This window comes from Patagioenas fasciata, chromosome 1, assembly GCF_037038585.1.
Source record: "Patagioenas fasciata isolate bPatFas1 chromosome 1, bPatFas1.hap1, whole genome shotgun sequence".
NCBI lineage: Eukaryota > Metazoa > Chordata > Aves > Columbiformes > Columbidae > Patagioenas > Patagioenas fasciata.
The window spans coordinates 24,601,017-24,618,401 of NC_092520.1; the positions used below are offsets into that span (position 1 = coordinate 24,601,017).

The window sequence follows — 17,385 nt, forward strand, 5'->3', positions numbered from 1 at the left end:
GCCACCACTTCCCCAAATTCTGCAATTGCCCGAGGATAAAGCCAGATCCTAACATCACTTACAGCAATGTAAGGGCTGCTCCGCTCTGCGTGAGGCTGCTCCATGTTGGGAAGGATTCACCAGCACCTCCTACGCTCCCATGTCTGGTGAGGAGAGAGGATAGGACCTTCCAGCACCCCTTTCCAGAAAGGCAGCCCTAGCTTCTGCTTTAGATCCATTTTACAGGTCCCCAGTGGCACTTCTGCATAATGGCTATATTCTTCCATTTGGGAAAAAGAAAATGTGTGACAGAAGCTACTTCTGGAAGTGAAACTGGTGCTAGGAAGGTCTATGAAGATGCTTCTCTGGCAGGAGCTGAGTAGCTGACCTCCAGCAGCTACCCCGGTGCGTGGACAGGAACAGCCCAGCGGTGGGCAATGACAAGGGAGTTAACGCAGGCAGATCCCCTGGGAGCCCGCTCGGGTCCTTCCCGTCACACCTTGCTCCGTACCTGAGGTGAGACCGGAGTATCTGCAAACAGATCACGCTGGGTGCAGCTCCCAGGAATGTTCCTGGGTGTCTGCAGCAGGGATGGCATAGAGCCCGTTACACTGGATTATTGCTGCCTGGGGATTTCCCACACCAAGAAAATCCCCAGCTGCCCAAAACCTCTGTTTCCCACCTGGAGAAGCCCAAGACCTGCCTGCGGTGCTGATAATTTCTGCTACTGGGGAAAGCAAAGGCTACAGAAACCCACATGTGGCAGGAATAGACCCAGTTGCTATCAGAGGCTCATTATGATTAAAGCTTTCCCTACCAAAGACAGTGTCTGACACGGGGACAGCCCTCTACCCTCTTTCCCAGCAGAGCAGCGAGCGGGCACAGCGCTCCCCCCACACCCCCATGTGCCACCAGCCGCTGCTGGCTGGGCACAGTCTCCTGGGCACACCCCAAAGTGCTGCAGAGCTGATGGCAAGAACCTCATTTGGGAGGGCTGCCAAAAAGAAGACATGAGCACAGAAACATAAAGACCCTTCCACTTCAGTCCCTGGACCACAGACATGGCTCACAGGGTGTCTGGTGGTTCCTGTTCCACCCTGTGGCTCTCATCCCACACAGTCCCCTCTGCAGGTTGGCAAAAGTGGCAAGGAGACCCAAGGTCTCTTTCTGCGGAGAAGAGGTGGACAGGAAGAGCCAGCTTTTGTTTGCACCAAAATACTCATCATTTTCAGATACAATATGCTGAATATTTTGTGTACCTCCCTGTACCCAAGTTTGGGGCCATTCATGGGCCGGAGGGGAGGCATGAAAGATACAAAAGAAGAGAATGGAACAGAGCTCTTGGCAAGCTGTTGTAGATTAGAAAGGAGGTAGGTAGGAACAGAGATGAAGCAAGTGCTTTAAAGAGTTATTCAGGAGAAACAAGGGCTTTAAGTGACATTTGAGTTTGGGAAAGAAATCACTATCCGTGGTTTCCATTGGTGTTCAGAGTGCTAAAAGCAGAAGTGGTTGCTGGAGTCTGAACCGGAATCTGAGGCCGAGCTCTCAGCTTCCTCCCAAATTGGATGAGAAACTATCCACTTGATTTACAGGCTCACTGGCAGAAAAGGTCTTATTTTATAGAATTTCAGGGTTTTTTTAAACAAATTGCTTTGTGAGCAGTGGAACTAATGGCTCCTGGCTTCCTGTGGGTCTGTGAACCTTGCTTCATAGTTGTCTCCCTCCTCCCTCCTCCTCCTAAAATAAAAAAGCTGCAAGCCCAACTCTCCTCTCCCTATATGCTCTAAGACTCCTCATTGGGCAGTAGTCAGGAACGTATATATTGGCTGACCAGCTAATGCATACATGGTCAGCCAGCATGCACACACTCACTAGCCGGTTGGCTGCTGGCCGTATTTCTCTAACTAAGGTCTCTATCCTTCACACAGCCATCAATCTGCACAAAATTTAGAAAGGAAATCGATAGGTTTTGAAACGTCTACCTTTCTGTCCTGTATGAAATCAGGTAAAAATTATTGATGGAGCCAGCCAGACAGATTGAATCTGAGCTAAAAAAGTTATGTTGTGTTGGCTTTGGATGTACATGTAGGATGTCAGTCCGAGTTCTGGAATTCATTTCTCTCTCTCTCTCTTTTTCAGCTATTTTTAACCTGGATGTGTTCTGCGATTTGTTTCCCACACAACATTGAAACTGGCACAGCTGAGGGGTGAGTGAGTGGTGGGAGAGGGGAAGGGGAAACAAGGAGATGCTTATGTTGGCTCTGCTGCTAAAATAAGTGTTCATCATATATGATAGCCTCGGTCTCTGCCTCAGAGATCTGGGTAATGCGAAGTCCCATACCCCCCCATGGAAAAGTTGTGAAGATAAATACATTCACAGTCTTAAAGTGCTCAGATATAGGGCAAAAAAAGAGCTAGAGAAATCAAGGCATATTGTGGGAAAAAAAAAAGGAAAAAAAGAAAGAAAAAAAAAAGAAACAGTGGCCAGTTTTGAAACGTAACGTTTTCTGTCATAGTTCAGCATCTTGGTACTCCCCAGATTCCTGTGTGTATATCTCAAGACATCCATCTGTTTAGGGTTTCCTAAGAAATATCCTTTTTGTGGCAGCCCAGTCACTGTACAGAGTGCACATTGACCCACACCATCAATTCTAGAAACCCTTTATCTGAGTTGCTATCCATACAAACCTGGGGCTTGGAAGGACAGAGGTTTTATCTGGAAAATACATAGGGAAAAGCTTATTGAGCATTATTTTACAAAATGAGACCTCTAACTGTGGAGCATTTCTTCAGTTAACTACAGATGGTTATAATGTGTGAGATCTGCCTTTTCCCCCTGTGTTCTGTTTAACACTGTTGTTAGACATGAAAGGAGAAGAGGATTAAAAGGGAGAGATGGTATCATAAACAGCCCTTCAGGGTAGGTGGGAAAACAACAGTAACTCCAACAGAACACAGTGATGCCCTTAGGAAAAGGTTTTGAAAGTGTCCTGCATTTGAAAGTTAATGAGTAAATAGATCTCAAACATTACTTTAAAGACGGACAATGCCAGCTTTAACATCTCAAGCATGCACCACAACTGAGAAGAGACAAAGGAAATTTTTAATGGGCAATAAATGGACTAATTTTTGGATGCAAAGCTAAAAGCCGGTTAGTTCTGATGGGATGTGGGTTTGTTCTGTACTTCCTGACACAGGGGCTTTACCGTATTTGATTTGTTTGCCTTACACTACCTTTTGATGATGAACCACTTTTTCCTTTAAAAAACTAAAAAAAAAAAAGTGGTCTTAGTAAATAATCCTCCTTTGAGCTACAGGAAATCCATTGGGTATAGAGTTTGCTGGCTTTGGGGATTGTGTAGGCATGTGCCAGACCATCTCACCACTATCCTGTGACACCTTACTTCACACCTGGCTTGGGTTGCTTGGTCATCTCTGCCCCCACAGTGATGCAGGATCACCTTGCATAGACATCCCCACGCAGGTGAGGCTGACGGGCAGGCAGAACACCCCTTTCCACCGGCAGATAACAGCACGGGCACTATTAGCCCTGCTGCAGGCATGTCCTCCTTGTGCCTGGTGGATCACAGCTGAGGTCCCAGACGCCACTGTTCTCTTTGGAGCAGTCCTGTAATGATCCCATACTGTTGCACTTGACACAGATAAGCTCTTGGTTACTGTGTCCCTGGATGTCAGGCATTTTGGAGGAAAGCTGGTTTTATCCAGAGCTTTTGTACAGCTCCTGTCACAGCCTCCTGACCCTTAGGGTCCTCTGCACATGGCTGTCATGGGCATTCAACAGCTACAGTGGCTTCCATAACTGCACTTTTGTGGGCCCAGGAGGATTCCCAGCAGGAACTCCCCAAAGCAGGTCTCCCTTTCCCTCACCCAGAGATGACGCAGGGAATAGATGCAGTCACCTCCTGAGATGGCAGACTTCCTATTTTGCTTATACCTGGAGACAAAACCAGATGTTTCTGAAGTAAACAGCTTGTTTGTGCCTACTGCCCTCAGCTGAAGGGAAGATATCTGGCTCTTTGCCTATTCCCAGCAGCCCACAGAGGGCAGAAAGAGCCTCTGCGTGGGGAGGAGGAAAGGGAAAAGGAGTGATCGTGCTGGGGAAGATGGATGGGAGGAATGTGTAGGTTGGAATGGGAACCTTACGTTAAGGGGATTGGCATCAAGTGAGATTTGGGAGAAGCAGGAGAGAAACAGAGAGACAGAGAACCCCTCTTTCCAGCCAAATGCCAAGGCTGTCGAAGTCCTGGTACACCTGAGTATGTCTATACCTGCCTAGACTCCTTCAAAGCCCTACTGATGCCCTCCAGACCCTTTACCCACCCAGAGTCCCCAAAAACATATCACCTAGTCCCAGGTGACTCCCGCTTATCCTCATACCTCAGAAATTTATGGACCACTTCACAAACCTTCTTCCTACCCATAATTTCTGCCAAAGCTGCTCTGCCATTACCACAATACTAAGACAGACCTGCCTACACCAGCATAAGTTGCCAGCCTAAAAAAAAAAGAGACGATCAGCTCGCTAAGCTTTAGACAACCAGACATGAAGGAGCACATGCCAGCCCTTGACAGAACACATGATTAGCATCTCTACCCTCTTTATCACAGCTGCTTTCTGTCTCACCCTTTTCCTAAGGGTCAGCCACCAGCTTCCAGTGCTTTCTCAGTTGACAAAAAAACAATTTAACTTTTCTGCTCAGTCATTTTGTTCTGCTTCTTCTAGAGCGTCTAAAACCCAGTCTGTTCACACCTTCATGCCAGACCCAGCCTCTCAGAGCTACGGGTTGCACTGCTCCTGGGAAACCTCCCACCCTTCTCCCTGCACTCAGCCTCTCCCCGTGCGACGTCCCAACCTGGTGCAGCATCTGCCTGTTCTGCAGGAGAGGTACCCGTGCTCCTGCACAGATCACTTGACTCCCTGTCCCTGCAAGGCCAAATACTCCAACACAGGGACAGGCTTGGGTCCTCTTCCTCCCTTCTCTTGGCAATTTTCAGTACAGTCCCAGTCTTCTCATTAGTTTCTGGGTTAGTCCTCATTGAGCTTGTCCCTGTCTAGGTGACAGGCTGCTGAACAGGCACACAACTTTTCAATTTACTTCCTCCAGGGAATGCAGCTTTGAGCTGATATGGGTATGGCTGAGGCCAGTTCTCCTGCCCTATCAGTGATGACACCATGTAGAGTCAGCTCTACTCTGCCTTCTCTTTACCCTGTGGAAGATATCACCAACAAAAATGCTGGCTTTAGGCTATCCAAAAGCAAGAACTGTGTTTAGCCCACCTTTCACACACAGATACATACCTACGTATGTGCATATACAGACATATATATGTATTTGTTCTACTGAATTCTGTCCAATTTCTGGCATCCTTCTGAGCAACTGGAGCATGAAAGTACAGAAGGAAGAGGATATTGAGCTGCTCTATGTGTTTAAAAGTGAGATAGACTGCTTGCACCATTGGCCATGTTGTTCAGTGCTGTCCCAGCCCTGGGGACTCAGAGGACACGGCCAGCTGCTGCAAGGCTCTAGCCAAGCTTGTTGTGACCCTCTTCGAAAAAACTCAAGAGTTCAGCTTTCTTCTGGCTGATAAAGTCGGTATTGTGAAGAAACCAGAAATACTAGTCCTGCTTAAGAGCTGTGCTGCGCCCCAGGCAAGAATATGAACAGAGGCTTCTCCCTCCAAATAAAAGTGAAACAATCAGGTATTCTCAGTGCAGCCCCAGGTGGAAAGCCCTGCTTGCTGCAGGTACATACAGTGTGTGGCTCCAAGGGTGTGAGACTTGGGGACAGGTGGACCAAGGGAATATAAACCCATCCGGATTAAAGGGTTTGCTCATGGTGCAGAACCAAAGAGGGGTTACAGCACCGTGCCTTCCCTGGGTGAAAGTTAGGCCATCTCGATGCCTCATTGGATTTGACTCACTGAGAACTGGGTCACATTCAGCATCAGGTGAGACACAGGGAAGAGGAACTGCATGGGCAGGTGTATGCGGACAAACACATGGAAAAGGTGGGTGCTCCAATACTGTTATGGCAGGCACTGAAGAAAGAGGGAGAGTTTGAAGAGGGCTAGAAAAAAACCTCAGAAATTCTCCTTACCATGCATGAGATCAAATACAGAGCAAGGGTTGGTCTGGGACTTTCAGTGGGAGGAGGAAGCCCCTCAAGCTAAAAACTGTGCTCCTGTTTCCCATCCTCATCCACTGCCCAAAGACTCATGGCAAGCAGCAATATCAAGTGTGAAACACCAGCCTTTGTGGATATCAGTTTGGCAATCCCCAAACACCAAATCTCATCACAGCCCAGGGGATGGTCAGTTTCCCAGCTTGTTTCCTGCTCCTTTTGTGCCCTGCCTCATACTAAACGTGGATTTAAACTTCAGAAAAAGACACTTGAACTCAACAAAACAGTCTTGTTACCAGCCCTGAAAAATCACACTCCAACATCCCTTCAGTCCCCTCAGTGTGGTGTGGGGCAAAGTCATTTGTCCAAGTGCAGGTGCCAAAGGCAGATAAAAACCTCCCAGGACTCCAGTAACTGTACTGACTGGATCTCCACTGACTGTAAAGGGCAAGCAACACTCCAGGACTGACAGACACCTCCCAAAACACTGTGGATGCGCAGAGACCAAAAGCCAGATGTATAGTATGCCACAGAAAAATAACAGGCATTGCAGGTGTCTCACATCCTGCCATAGCAGGGACTGTTTGGCAGGTATTTTAGAGTGAACACATCTAGATCCCCAACTCTATTCCTGTCCAAAACTGGTGTGTATTTTTCCTTGGATGGTGCCCAATCTGCAGAGTTAGTGTTTTGCACACAAAAATGCCTAGTTGGTAAACTTCCAAGAAGTTCTGTTTTCGATTCAATGAAGAAAGGCAGCTTTCCATGGAACTCACTTTTCTTTCCTTCTCTTCTCCTTTCTTTTTTGCCCCTCCAAAATACATTTGCTCAAAAAAAAAAGTAAATTTTCATTTGAAAATGCTACCTGGGAGCCCCATGGATGTCAGAGTTCAGTTGTCCTGCTCTGCAGGAGGTTGGATGGTTTCTTTAGTAGTCCCTTTTTACCTTGAAAAAATCCAGGGTGGGGGGTTCCCCATCTTCGCCTTTTCATTCATTGAACTGTTTTCCCTCTTCTTGAAGACAGTGCAGCGGCTGCTCCTGAAGCCCTTTGGTCACTTGTGACCAGGAAGGATGAGGAGCAGAATCACAGCTGTAGAGAAGCCACTGGAAGCCACTCTGTGTTCAGAATAAAGACAAGCTGATGTGCGATTGCCTCAGAGCAGGAGCTGCATGCAGATCTTGCAGGATGCCGCTTATTCTCCCACTTCCATGTTTACCTACTTCTGCATATGAATTGTCGCACAGCCTGCAGACCATGTCCTAAATAGCTGAAATTTCCAGGAGCATTCCGTCTCCTTACTGACTCCCATGTTATGATTGATTTCTGTACTTCTTTTTGTCCCATTCTGTGTCTCCAGAGTCCTCTGTGAGCAAGAACTGAGCTTCTTCCAAGTCATAATGATCATCACTTGTTCACTCTCTGACAGACAGAATCACTTTGGCCAACAGCCAGGACTGCAATAAGGGCCAGGCACATACACGGGCAGCTTAAAAGCACCTCAGCTTTGGGAAATCCTGCTGGGCTGTAAAAGCTGCCCACAAACCCAAATCATATCAAGCAAGGCCTGTCTGATAATTCTTTGGCACAATCCCCAAACTCGCTGAACTGCTTTTCCATATGAAGTATTTCCAGGTGGGTTATTAGGTTCTGTATCCCTTCCATCTTGTATCCTCTTGTGGTTGAAAAAGGCATTCCTTAGAACAAGCTGTTTTTAAAAGGAAAACAAATACTCTCCTTTACATTTCTGGTCCCTCTAAACCAAAAGGATACTTCGCAAGACATAAACTCTTCCTGCCGAGTAGCGCAGGGGTCTTATCTCCCCACAGGTAGGGAGATAATTTATATAATATTTTCATAATGAGACTGATGCTGGTAGAACTACCAGTGTGAATAGTTATGCTAACACACAGGTGCCATACTCTTTGAAAACTATTTTCCCTTCCTGTATTTTTATAGCAGCATCACTTTAGCCACATTTGAGTCTGTGCTACTTTAATTGTACCAGAGGAGTTGAAAGGAGACAGTCAAGCCAAGCGTGTCCGGCTCCTGGCTGAGGCACCTGGGTCGGGGTGTGAGGAGCCTGAGTCCGACCCCATGCAGCTCTTTCAGGCTCGGGTGTGCACGTTTCTGCTGTTTGACATGTGTGCACACAAGATTCCTCAGTAAAGCTCGGCTTTGCCAGGAAAAGCTGCGTCTCCATGAGGGCCTCATGGTGTCAGACAGCAAAGCTTTGGTTGCTTTGTGCCCAGGAAGGCTGGTTTCCATGTGTTGGAAGAGGCGGGCAGGCTGCTCCCTGACCTACTGTTATTTTTGCCCAATGTGATAATTACTGAAAATGGACCCCAAGTGTAAGATCTGCAGATCTATAATTAGATATTGCATGTGAGAAGTGGGTAAAGAAAAAGATAGGCTTTCCATTTGAAAATCATCAAAACAACAAAGTGGTTGGCTTGTTGATTTGAGCTTTTGGGGTCTCTGCCGCCACAGAAAATGAAGAGAGGTGGAGACAGAACAGTACAAAACCCAGAGGTTTCTGTGAGTTAAAACAAACTGTTTCACTTTGAGACACTTTCAGACAAGATGATTTTGACATGTGTTTTTGGGTAAGAACAGCCAACTGTGACCAGTAAAATCTGGCCAGGCGGTGAGTGATGTGGTTTTGACACAGACCTGCCAGCGAGACCTCCCTCTCTGGGAGGCTTCCCTCACCGCTGGCTGCAGGACACACACCAGCCAGGGTTTCTGTCCCACCATCGCTGGGAAGAGGCAGGTGTTGATGGAGCCCTGTCAGCTGCATGTCCCCTCAGCAAGCCATGCTCCAGGCTGCTGCTGCCCAGCCATGGTGAATGGGCACGACTCACATTCCCAGTCATGCAGCACCCTGCACAGACCTCCTCCCAGTGTCCCTCCCTGGGCCATGATCTTCACGCCTCCCACTGCTGATATCTTCATCTTTTCCCTGAAGACAACCCTGCCAGGTGCCGCGTCCTGCCACTCACAGCTGTGCCAGGCACTGGGCCAAAGCTCCTGCCCTCAGCACAGTCCAGCCCAGGTCAGGCTGTAAGACCCAGTGGGACGGTATCGAACCAAGTCTGGGCTGCAGAACAACCTGTGGCCTGTCAGTCCTGGAAAACCTGCAGCATTACCAGCCCTGGCAGATCCCAGGTTGCCCTGTGCTCTTGAGGGAGAGCAAAAACAAGGCAGGAGCTGTTGCAAAGACCTTATTTTTCCTCCCAATGAGTAGCAGAAAGCCCCAAGTTTCACTCCTCACTCCTATTTTGTATTAAAAAAGCCCAAAACAAAACAAAAAACAACATTTGCTACCCTGTGTTGCCCTTGCTTCTGTGTGACCCAGGCATGTGATTAAGTTGTTGATACTTGTTTTTTTATAGGATCAAATTCATAGCTGCTGTAGAAGCCCGTGTAACTTGTCAGAGCAATTCTCTACTCTGGCAAGTTACACAAGCTGGGGAGCTTCTCCCTGCCCCAGGGTATCCTACCTATCTCTGCCTTCTCCCTTCACGCGTTGCTCCTCTTCTCTGTCCTTTTGCAAAGGCGCAGGCTCTACTTGTTTTTAGGAAAACAGGCAGAATTCCTCTTAGCTGCACCGTGGAGCTTGGTGAGAGGGCCCCAGGATAAGCCAGTAGTTTCTTCCAGCCTTTCTTCCCATTGGAAGTGTTGCTTAAATAAAAGGAAAGGATGAGCCTCCACAAGAAAAAAAAAGAAAAGAAAAAAAAAAGAAACGCAGGGCTTGCCAAGCTGCAGCGTGCTGTGTTTGATTCCTGCTCGCAGTCTGCACGGCTCTGCCTGTGCAGATCTGTTTAGTCATGTTGCAGGGCTGGACTGGATGGGGCTGTTTGCTTCGGGGCTGGTGTTTGTTCCCAGCTCTCCTGAATGATCAGGTGTTACCCGTGCTGAGGAGGCAGTGTTTTGTATTCGGGTTCTGCCCCTTCTTGGCAGGCAGGAGCTCCAGAGGATGAAGGGGGCCATGCAGAGCCTTTGTAGGAAAGCAGGTCTTAGCAAGAGGATACACTTTTACTGAAGGAGCAGAAATAACCGTGGCCTTACCTGGGGTGGCTTTGTGCGGCCAGCGAGCACTGCAGTGGGCCAAGTCCCTCTCTGCTCCTCAGGCCTCAGCAGTTCCTGTGAATAATGGGGAGCCCCTGTTCAGTGACCGCCTTTGCTACAAGAGAAGGGATAACTTCCTGATTGTCTGCTGATAGAGTTGTCCTGGGACCAGGCCAGCACCTGATCTCAGATGAAGTATTTATTGTGCTGGAGCCCAGCCACAGGTCCATGGTTACACAGAGGGATGAATGGGAACCAGTGCTGCGCTCTTGGTCCTCAGCACACCAGGCAGAAAGCACAGGAGGTGTGAAATGCCCGTGTTTAGTGTCAACATTACTTATCACCCCAGTTTGCCCCAAATCCACATGTGATTCCAAGTGATGCAACACACCCTTCCTGGGATTTGACTTTAATTACAAACAAACTTTTGTTCCCAGTAGTAGGTGCCAACCTTTCTGACAGGCTTTAACTGCTCATGCAGTTGTTCCTGCCAGGCTGGGGTGGCCCCTCCGCTCTTTCTCCAGTGCTCACTGCTGTCAGTTTGCTCTTGGTGATTGTACCTGCAGACACCACCACACCTTGGAGACAACACGTGGGTTTTGAAGTAGGGATCGAGTGTAACAGTCATACAACTGTTGTGATCTCTATCTCCCTGTACGGAAAAAGTATCTCTGCCCATCCAAGGCCACTCTGCAGAAAACAAATGCTCACCTGGGCCATATGGCAAGGGTACAAACTGTTGTTACATTCTCCCACGGCCCTGTGGTGTTATACAGGATGTTAAGGTGTGTATTTCTCACTGCAATAAACATGCTATTTTCCTAAAGGTAATTTGTTTTGTTTCTGTCAGACATAAAGCCTGGAGGCAACAGTGGACAAAGTACTTGCTTTTCTTCTTCCCCTGTATTTCCCCTCTTCTGTACTTTGCCACTGGATCTTCTCTCTTCTTAGAAATGTACATCTTTGATCATAGCAATTTATTGTCACCTTTTCATACTGCCTACTTTTGAATAAGAAAGTCACAGACTCAAAAACTGATGGGAAACTCCTTGAGTTGCCCCATTCTTTGTAAAAACAAACAAACAAAAACGAAACAACAAAAACAAAAAACCCCATGGTGTCAGTGCTTTTCTGTTTAAGAAATTATAATTAAAAAAAAAATCAGAGATTCTATTTGGAAAAAACATATTGCTTTTAATGGTAGTTCAAACTGTCAGAACCAGCAAATTTCCTGCTTCTTATTTCAGTGCTAAAGTAGAAAATCAGAGAATCACAGAATTGTTTGGGTTAGAAAAAACCTTCAAAGATCATCTAGTCCACCCCCCATGCCGTGGGCAGGGACGCCTTCCACTGGATCATCCAACCTGACTTTGAACATTTCCAATGATGAGGCATCCACAACTTCTTCAGGCAACCTGTTCCAGTATTGGGATGCCAGTCAGCTTACATCACACAGCCAAAAGATGGCTATTTCTAGCTTGTTTATTTTTGCTGTATTCTGGCCCTTTTGCTCATGGTCTGTGTGAGGACCCAGCTGTTTCTCTGGACTCCAGAGTTCTCTCCTAAGGTACGTTTGTCTGAAATTCCTTCTTCTCTCCTGAGGATCTCAGGCAGCTCATGCCTGGTTTCGTCTGAGCTCTTATGTCTCTGACACAGGTAAGGTTCTCTATGCGTCTTTGGTTTATTTTTGGTGAGCAGGAGCCTGTGATTTTTTTAAAATCTTAATCTCATGCTTGGAGAAGGTTCTGTTTTGCCAGATCACAAAATCATCATCATGGAGATGCCAATTATCTATATGTCCCTACGTAATTAGCTGGATGTGTAGTATTAAAGAGTAGTCAGTATAATTCCTTGGTTTTATTGGATCAGTGTAGCTTGTTGTTGCTTGTTGAAAATTATTTTCTGCCCTTAACAACCATCTTTCTTCTCAAAACTGTTCTTCTTCCTTAGTTTCCTTACCAGCAGGAAACACATTTATGATGGCAGATATGAATATAAATAGTAGACCTTCAGTTTTCCAAATTTCAGTTTAAATGTTGTCTACTTTTTATTTTTCAACAAAAAATACCTAAAATATTGTGAGAAGGTCTGTCTGTTTCTTAGAAACTCTGTTAAAAAATAATTTTCACTTCCTCCCTTTTCTCCTTGCCAGTATTCTCTGGCAGGTGGTCGGGATCTTTTTCTGGTAGGTGGACGGAAAGACAACCATTTTCTTTTTAGCCTGCAAGGCATATGGGCCAGGGATTGCACAGATATTTTAGCTAACGAGGGGAGGAGCATGGAAGATGCTTCTCAGTCGTCATCACAATTGACCTGCAGCTGTTGGCCAAGGATGCATTTCATGAACCCAGACGTTTGCTGTGCGGGAGCCTGTAGCTGCAGTGAGGGGTGCTGCTTCAGACACAAACCTCCAGATTCTCAACTAAGTCTGTTGCAATAATTCTGTTCATCAAATATAATCTCTGTTCACAGCACAGAGCCAAAACCAGCTTTTGTTTGCAGCCTTGAGGTGTATTTCTTGGCTCATGGTCGGTGTTTTAAGCAACGTGCAGCTCTACAAGTCATTACCAATGTTTGAAATCTCTTCCTTCTTATTATCCTCAGAGATGTGGAATGAAGACTATTTACCTTCCCCTCATAGTTCGTTATGATTACTAAGCCATAGGAATGAGGACGTGCATGAGAGTTGAGTATAGCAGGCCTGTTCTGGCTGTGTCAACATTATTTTACTGAAGAAGAGAGTATAGTCAGAAATATCGCCAAGTTTTCCTTTTTGCTTCTCCTAGCTGTATTTGCGTACAAAGTTGTCAAGATTTCACAATGATATGTTATATATGCACTGTTTGCTGAAGCGGTAATACGAGGTTTCTGGTTGCCACATTACCAAGACACTTAAACAAGTCCCTTCATTATTAATCTGTTACCTTCAGATTCCAGTGTCTGGTCTCACCTCTGCTTACTGTCTCAGCTGCCTCTCTCCCCTCACTTAAAGCTATTTTAGTTGTCCCACCTACCCCTTGGGCCCCACCTGCTCCTTTAAAATGGATCCTCAGGCCATTTCTGTGAAGTAAGGAGTGGCCGAGGCCCCAGCAGAGATGGGGTGGTGTAAGCCCTTGCAAATGTGCCCCACTGCACCCCGCAGCAGCTGTTTCCAGCAGGTATCTCCCCATGCTGCTGTGCAGTGCCACATAGAGGTGCTGATGACGGTAGGAAGAGGAGTGTGTTTGCATTAACACAGGGTGGTTACATGGCACCAAAAGAGCAAAATGTGTTCAGCCAGGCTTTGATTGACCTGGCTGCACTGGTCCTAGCCTGGGGGGCAGCTCGGGCTCTGCAGGTCTCTGTCACCTGATGCAGTGCAGGTACATCCTGAAGTCCTTCATGGCTTTCTAGCTCCATGGTTGGGCCCTGTTTTCAAAACAAACTTGTTTGCTTGAGATTTCCACACACTTACAGTGACATTCAGGCTCCTTCATGCCTAAATCTCTTTGGAAAACGCAAATCACCAGAGGCAGCTGGGTGGGGGGACGGGGTTTATTGTCACATCTAAGGTCTGTAAATGTTAGTTCTTGTAGCCCGTTTTTCAGAGGATGGGGAGATCGCAGTGGTGAAGAGTCTGCTGATGATGGCAGCAGGAACAGAGGACTCAAGCTGCAATGGGTGCAGAGTCTGAACTGTCCTCTCCTTCCCAGATCCTTTTAAATTTAAGCTTGGCAGGTCACTGTGGAGGAACATGGTCACCAGATACACTTGTTCTCTAGATAGAGAGGACTGAAATGTCTTAGGCTATTTATCTGTGTCATTTCATAAGCACTACATCTACCCTTAAATATAAATGAGATGTCTGCATAGCCCATGTGCACTTTCATGCCATACAATTTTTCTGCTGAAAAGCAAGATTTTCCCCACTGTGAAGAATATGCTTTTTTGCTGAACATACCAATTTGCACCTTCTCCTCATTGTACATACCCTTTATCCTCTGCTTCCAGGTCACTGTGACACTACACTGGAGTCTGCAGGAGCAGGGACTGTCTCATGATTTGTTCATGTAGCACCTACAAAAATGAGGTTTTGATCTAAACACACAGTCCCTGCCCATAATACGCAATAAATTGGCATAATGAAAATGGATAAACTGGGAACGCAGCTCATTGTGCAAATAGTACCTAATATGGGAATAATTCCTAACTCCTCAGGGTGCCAATGCTCCTTTCTGCTTTGCTCTCAGCATTCAAAAGCATGCTCACCGCAAGATGGTTTGTGTTAGGAACAATGGCATTTGCTTAATTAAATATCAGAAATATCTAAGTGGCAGTCCTACTGGGTCAGAATCAAGAACTGAACTTTTCCATGTTTTCTGGTGCTTAGACGATGTTGTTGGTTGATGGCTAGTGAGTTTTCAGTTCATATATTTAACGTCATATTGCTGATGGCAAATATAATTTCACTTTTCACTCTAGAAGCCTTATTAATACAAATCTATTGTTATGTCCTAGTTATGCTGCACTAACAAAAAAGAAAGCAGCATTAACTAATAATTCTATAGATATTTGGATGGCTTTTGTTAATAATATAAATATAATTTTCTTGTAGGGGTGCTACTAACTTTGCTAATGTCACTGCTATGGTCCCCAGGAACCAATAACTAAGATCATGCAACACTGGACTCTGAACAAGGAACAAACCACACATGCTCTAAAGGAGTCAACTGTAGGAAATAATGGATGGATGTGGGCAGGATAGTGGGGACAGGAGCAGGTAGAGCCACATATAACATATAGTGCTGGCTTGGTCTTTTTCCTAGTAGCTTTGCATTCTGACCTGTCCACTGCTTTAAAAAACAATACCCAAGATCTCTTCCATAGGTAGGTCAGGACTGAGTTGTCTTTGGAGCAGTAGCAGATGTTCACATACCAGTAAGATGTTGTCAGTTCCCAGCACTGACTGGGTACTCCTCCTGCTCCAAAACATGTGTACAACCCAGTACGTGTAGCAGCTCCCCACAGCCCTTATGCCAGTCTCCCTGACAGCTGAAAATAGAATCATAGAATAGAATATTTTAGGTTGGAAGGGACCTTCAAAGCTCATCTAGTCCAACCCCCTGCAATGAGCAGGGCCATCTTCCACTAGATCAGGTTGCTCAGAGACCCATCCGGCCTGGCCTTGAATGTCTCCAGGGATGGGGCATCTACCACCTCTCTGGGCAACCTGTTCCAGTGTTCCACCACCCTCATTGTAAAAAAATTCTTCCTCATGTCTAGCCTGAATCTCCCTGCTTTTAGTTTAAAACCATTACCACTTGTCCTATCATAACAGGCCCTGCTAAAAAGTCTGTCCCCATCTTTGTGGTGCATGCAGGTGGGCTTTCTAACTGTAGCACGTTCCATCAAGGTGCAGTATTTAGTGCTAGTGTAGCCCTGATGGAACTGTAGCTGTTCCATGTCATCTTTCTGTTGATGCCATCTTCACCATCCCTTTTGTGTCCAATCAGTCTGTTTTAATTAGGACCATCACCGCTACCACAATACCACTTGCAAAGAGCTCCCCAGAACAACTGGCCCTGTCAGTGTACCTGGGACAGGGAGCAGAGGTCGTGGGGCTGCCGTTTGCCAGGTGAGGAGAGCAAATGAAGCTGCCAGGAGCAAGTCATTGGGCACTGAATGCAGCTTGGGGTGAGCAAGCGAGCACAGGAACCTGGGCTGCCAACGCACTCTTGGGTGGAGAGCAGCCCTGAGGCAGAACTTTTGTGCCTTCACTTTGAGGTGTGGATCTGGCCTTGGGGGCATCTCAGAGCCCCGGGGAGGCACTGAGGGCAGTATTGAGGCTGTGTACGCGTGTGCTATCTGTTCAATATGGAATTCAGAAAGAGAAAAGTATAGCTTTTGGTCAAGGAAACAGCAATTAGTGAGGAAGTGCTTATAACTGGAGAGAACAGACTGACAGAACAAGTAACCCAGATGCATCCAACCAGACAAAACAAGTTGTGTATAAACAGTCTCTAAAACTGTTTACAAAGTCCAAAAGAAAGAGAAAATACAAAAGATTTTATTTATTTATTTTTTTCCTGCCTGAAAGCAGAGAACAGACACTTGTTCTTTGTCCTTCCCACCAGTGTCGGGCAGTTTACTGCTAGTGGTGACATGGTCTGTGCCTGTGCTGCTTTGGGGTGTGGGGCTCCCCATATTATGAGTTTCATTCATCTCACCATTTCTGCAGTCTCTGCCAGATGCAGAAATATAACCAAACACAGGCATCCCTCATTTGACTTATTTTTCTTCCGCTCTTTTCCTTGTATCAAGAGCATCAAATCCTCCACTGCCCTGGAGCAGTCAGTCATTAACAACCACCTTGCTGCTGCCAGAGTGCTTCTCAAGCCACTGCAGCCAAGGATACTTCTGGTAAAGACAAGAAAACAAATTTGTTCTTCAGCTGCTCCATTTTAAACCCCTTCGTTGTTATTTTTACCCACTACCCAGCCAAGGCAGCACTGCAGGGCTGCAGCACTGCAGAGGGATGGCTTGTCAGGAGCTCTAGCCAGTGCTGCCATGATGAGTTTACTCTGCAAATAGGTCCCCATTTCCCAAAAGAGGGAACTTGGCAGGGAGCATGCAGAGGATGCAAGGGATCAGCAAACATTGCAAAGTCTGGGCCATGCAGTTGTTGAGAATGACACTAATTTTAAATTACCCTCCTTAGAAAGGCAGGAAAATATGCCAAGAAAGGACAAACTTCGTGGAAGAGCTGGAGGTGAAGCATTCAGCACCCAGCAGAACTATTTGGCTTTCCCTTGCTGCCCCAGATTCACCAGAACAAGCTTCAGGTTTTGTTTTCCAGGTGTCAAAGGCAGCTTTTTTTGAGCTCCCTGGTTTCCTAAGGCAGGTCTAGGGCCAGCGGAGTCTTCTTCATACTTCTCATTTGTGTCACAGCATCCTCCTGAGTGTGGAGCTCAGAGACATTGTTTTGGGGATCCCATGACATACCTTGCAAGGAGTCCATAATTAGGATGAGGTGGGTGGTTGTCCCCACCTTTCATAGCACATTCCATCCCTCGCGAGGAACAAAAGATGCTGGAGAATATTTGTGCCACAGGACAGTGTAGTGATACAACTGTCAAAGTTCCTTTGCTTGAACCTGAGCTGCTTTTTGCCCAGCTCATCCACTTTAGCTTTTGATCCTCACAGTCAGTTCTCCCC

The 17,385-nt window shown here is 46.5% G+C and overlaps 1 long non-coding RNA gene across 4 annotated transcripts in view; it reads left to right on the forward strand.

Annotated features, from left to right (window-relative positions):
- The window catches only part of LOC136097621 (uncharacterized), a 74,849-nt gene that overhangs the window by 28,249 nt on the left and 29,215 nt on the right, over window positions 1-17,385 (forward strand). For all 4 annotated transcript variants that reach the window (XR_011737622.1, XR_011737621.1, XR_011737623.1 and 1 more), the window contains exon 2: window positions 2,119-2,186. This is a non-coding gene — a long non-coding RNA (uncharacterized lncRNA). The remainder of the gene's footprint in view (window positions 1-2,118; window positions 2,187-17,385) is intronic.